This window comes from Triticum urartu, chromosome 6 (genome assembly GCF_003073215.2).
Source record: "Triticum urartu cultivar G1812 chromosome 6, Tu2.1, whole genome shotgun sequence".
Taxonomy (NCBI): domain Eukaryota; kingdom Viridiplantae; phylum Streptophyta; class Magnoliopsida; order Poales; family Poaceae; genus Triticum; species Triticum urartu.
This window is the reverse complement of record NC_053027.1, coordinates 95,742,473-95,747,271: the sequence shown is the minus strand read 5'-3', so window position 1 is coordinate 95,747,271 and position 4,799 is coordinate 95,742,473.

The following is a 4,799-nucleotide window of genomic DNA, read 5'->3' as shown; positions in this document are numbered from 1 at the left end:
TGCCCCCACTAGTCCAAAAATTCAATCGACGCACCCAGTGGGTATACAGATGCAAAGGTTTTCGGAAAGAATCTTCAGGTAGCATATCCTAACAGAACAAGCGGCGACCAACTAACCTGAACGTTGCTCTGGAGAGCCGAGCTGGCATCATAGGCGGCTTGGCTGGCGTCCCGCACTGTCTTCATCTTCTCCATCATAATGCCCGCCTGGCGTATGGCTTCCCTAGCAGCATTCACCTCATTCTCTGGGACATGATGGGTCGCAAAAACTGAAGGCGGGTCGACAGAAGCCCGAGCAATCAACGAAGAAGGCAAGGCACTCGACAGAGGCTCGGCGAAGGTAACAGAACCCCGATTGACGTCGCCAGTGTCCTGAACGACTGGTTCCGCCCTCGGTGTCGACTGTAGCGCCTCACTTACAGGAGCTCGCCTATTCTTCCTCGTCAAAGGCCTCTCGGGCTCTTCATCATCATCAGGGAGGTCAATAATGTTGGGAGCTGTGCAAAGTTCAATTGCCAAAACCACGTCGCCCAATGATGCACATTGCAGTTGAATCGTCCGAATAAAGATAGTATGGCAGAAATCATACCCGGATTAGAAGTGACCGCATCCTCCATCACCTCATCATCATCCCTGTAAGCTGAGGTCCCGGAAGTGGCAGCACTGACAATTCCAAAGTTCGTCCAGTTAAAACAAGAAAAACAAACAGCGCGGAGCGTCGAGTAAATACAAAGAGAGACACTCACGCAAAGGCGACGGGAATATCAATCTTGATCTTCGGCAACGCCTTCCGAGTCCTCGGCTCTGCAACTTTGGGGTGTTTTGGCGCCTTCTCAGTCGGGGTTGGTGAAGAGATCCGAGGACGCTTCGAAGACTGACCAGCCTGAGCAATTGCCTTGTCACGGGCACTCGGCCGTTCTTGGTCAAGCTTGGATCGCCTCTCCCTGCGAGGGGGCGACTCGACTTCTTCTCCATCACTTGAGTCGTCGCTTCCTCCATCCCCTTCACCATCGGAAGTCCACTCGCCACTGTCGCCGCCACTCGCCTCGCCTTCCAGAACTTGCTCTTGTTCCCCGTTGGGCATTGAATACATTTCAATAATGGCCTGAAAGAAAGCAAGGAGAGCAAAGTCAGTCGACGCAATATAGGCAGCTGCGCGAGTGAATTCAGATTACAAGCAAAAACTCGGAATCAGACCTGCTCTGGTACATGAGACTGGTCGAATGGGGGAACTCTCCTGGCTCCCCTGGGATTGTCCTTGTTCCCGGTAATGCCTGACAGACACTTCTCCAGTGTGTCATCGTCGACCTCCTCCGGATGGATCCGAGTGGAGTCTTCAAGACCCGAATACATCCACATCGGACAGTCTCGAGCTTGAAGAGGCTGGATGCGCCGCTGAAGGAAGACCTCCAAGAGATCCATACCAGTGACCCCGTCACGAATAAGCTGGACCACTCGATCGACCAACACCTTCACGTGCGCCTTCTCCTCCGGGAGCACCTTCAAAGGGGAGGGTTTCTCCACTCGGTCCATGGTAAAGGGAGGGAGGCCAGTCGATTGCCCTGGCGTCGACTGGTCTTTACAGTAAAACCAGGTCGACTGCCATCCGCGGACTGAGTCAGGAAGAATCATGGCCGGAAAGGAGCTTTTCCCTCTCGTCTGGATGCCAAGGCCCCCACACATCTGGATCACTTGGGTCCTCTCGTCACTCGGATTAGCCTTTTTCACTGTCTGGGAGCGACAAGTGAAAATATGCTTGAAAAGACCCCAGTGAGGCCGGCAACCCAGGAAATTCTCACACAAAGAAATGAAAGCGGCGAGATAAACGATTGAGTTGGGGGTAAAATGGTGGAGTTGTGCCCCAAAGAAGTTCAGAAACCCTCGAAAGAAAGGGTGAGGAGGCAAGGAAAATCCACGGTCGACATGGGTGGCAAGAAGAACACGCTCACCCTCCCGAGGTTGCGGCTCGGATTCCTTCCCCGGAAGCTGCGCCGAGTCATAGGGGATCAGCCCCCCTTCGGCCAGGTCGCCGAGGTCTTCTTGGGTGATCCTTGAGTGGATCCAGTCGCCCTGGATCCAGCACTTCGGCAGGCCGGTCCGCAAAGAAGATCCGCCCCGGCTGGTCGCCTTCCCCTTCGACCTCACTGTCGCCTTCTTTGCCCGCTCCAGAGCCGCCGTCTTCTCCTTCCCCATTGTCGCCGGTAAGACGCGTACGGAGCGGTGATGCTGGGGCGAGAACGAGCGCAGCGGAGGGACGTGGAGAGGAGAAGAGGAAATGAGAACGCACTGTTCGGGAGACTCCGGTCCAACGCCTTATGTGAGGCCGCTTCCGAGTGGCTGACGGGTAGGCCCAGGTGACTCTGTCAAATCCCGTAACGACCGCGCACGCGATACGTGGCGAAAAAGGCGGTGCGAGGATCGAGGCGGCTCCGCTCTATCCCATCCGATTGCGACGGCCTCCCCCGTCCCGCGCGCTTCCCAAAATTTGGATCCCATGAAATCTGCGGGCAGCAAACAACTTGTCAGACCAAAGATCTCCTCCGCACCATCACTCGGAGCCTTACAATTAAAGAAATTCACTGGACGAAGAATTAAGAATGGATCAAGGCCACTGAAAAGGAAGTTGCTGTCATCACTCAAGTCTGTTGATCCGAAACAAGATATGCTCACGGCATGAAAAACGAGTCGGAGAAGTTCTCAACTCCTTCCCCACTCAAACCTCGGTCCATTCGGGGGCTAATGATGAAGCTATGTACCTAGGGTGGGTCATGGACCTGTCCTAACTGCCCTACCCAAGGACATCTCTAGAAGAAATCACCTTTCAATTGACTTGAAGGTGTTCCACTCGACAGACTTGAAGACACTCGACCAAGAAGCAATCACTCAACGAAGATCCGACCACTCGACGGCCAGGAGACCTAAAGTCACTCCGCATGCTAACGGTCGGTCATTAAATAGCTTTTATGGTCATCATAGCACTTTATTACTAGCGTTACCAGTAACGCCCCGCCTTAATGTACATTGAACCCTTTGTAACGTGGGCTGGACGGGGTCCTGGCGCACTCTATATAAGCCACCCCCTCCTCCGAGACAAGGGTTCATACCTCTGTAACTCATACTCACATAATCCAGTCGACCGCCTCCGGTCTCCGAGACGTAGGGCTATTACTGTTGGAAATATGCCCTAGAGGCAATAATAAAAGTATTATTATTATATTTCTTTGTTCATGATAATTGTCTTTATTCATGCTATAACTGTATTATCCGGAAATCGTAATACACGTGTGAATACATAGACCATAATATGTCCCTAGTAAGCCTCTAGTTGACTAGCTCGTTGATCAACAGATAGTCATGGTTTCCTGGCTATGGACATTGGATGTCATTGATAACGGGATCACATCATTAGGAGAATGATGTGATGGACAAGACCTAATCCTAAGCATAGCACAAGATCGTGTAGTTCGTTTGCTAGAGCTTTTCCAATGTCAAGTATCTTTTCCTTTGACCATGAGATCGTGTAACTCCCGGATACCGTAAGAGTGCTTTGGGTGTATCAAACGTCACAACGTAACTGGGTGACTATAAAGGTGCACTACAGGTATTTCCGAAAGTGTCTGTTGGGTTGACACGGATCGAGACTGGGATTTGTCACTCCATATAACGGAGAGGTGTCACTGGGCCCACTCGGTAATGCATCATCATTATGAGCTCAGGGTGACCAAGTGGTTGGTCACGGGATCATGCATTACGGTACGAGTAAAGTGACTTGCCGGTAACGAGACTGGACAAGGTATTGGGATACCGACGATCGAGTCTCGGGCAAGTAACATACCGATTGACAAAGGGAATTGTATGCGGGGTTGATTAAATCCTCGACATCGTGGTTCATCCGATGAGATCATCGTGGAGCATGTGGGAGCCAACATGGGTATCCAGATCCCGCTGTTGGTTATTGACCGGAGAGTCGTCCCGGTCATGTCTGCATGTCTCCCGAACCCGTAGGGTCTACACACTTAAGGTTCGGTGACGCTAGGGTTGTGAAGATATGTATATGCAGTAACCCGAATGTTGTTCGGAGTCCCGGATGAGATCCCGGACGTCACGAGGAGTTCCAGAATGGTCCGGAGGTAAAGAATTATATATAGGAAGTGCAGTTTCGGCCATCGGGACAAGTTTCGGGGTCATCGGTATTGTACCGGGACCACCGGAAGGGTCTCGGGGGCCCACCGGGTGGGGCCACCTGTCCCGGGGGCTACATGGGCTGTAGGGGGTGCGCCTTGGCCTGCATGGGCCAAGGACACCAGCCCCAAAAGCCCATGCGCCTAGGGTTCCACAAAAGGGAAGAGTCCCAATGGTGGAAGGCACCTCTAGGTGCCTTGGGGGGGAGGGAAACCTCCCCTTGGCCGCCGGCCCTAGGAGATTGGATCTCCTAGGCTGGCGCACACCCCCCTTGGCCCTCCTATATATAGTTGAGGAGAGGGAGGACTTCATACCTCAGACTTTGGTGCTTCCCTCTCCCCTGTTACATCTCTCCCTCATAGTACACGGCGAAGCCCTACTACTGTGACGCCCTGCATCCACCACCACGCCGTCGTGCTGCTGGATCTTCATCAACCTCTCCTCCCCCCTTGCTGGATCAAGAAAGGAGGAGACGTCATCCGTTCCGTACGTGTGTTGAACGCGGAGGTGCCGTCCGTTCGGCGCTTGGTCATCGGTGATTTGGATCACGTCATGTTCGACTACATCAACCCCGTTCTTTGAACGCTTCCGCTCGCGATCTACAAAGGTATGTAGATG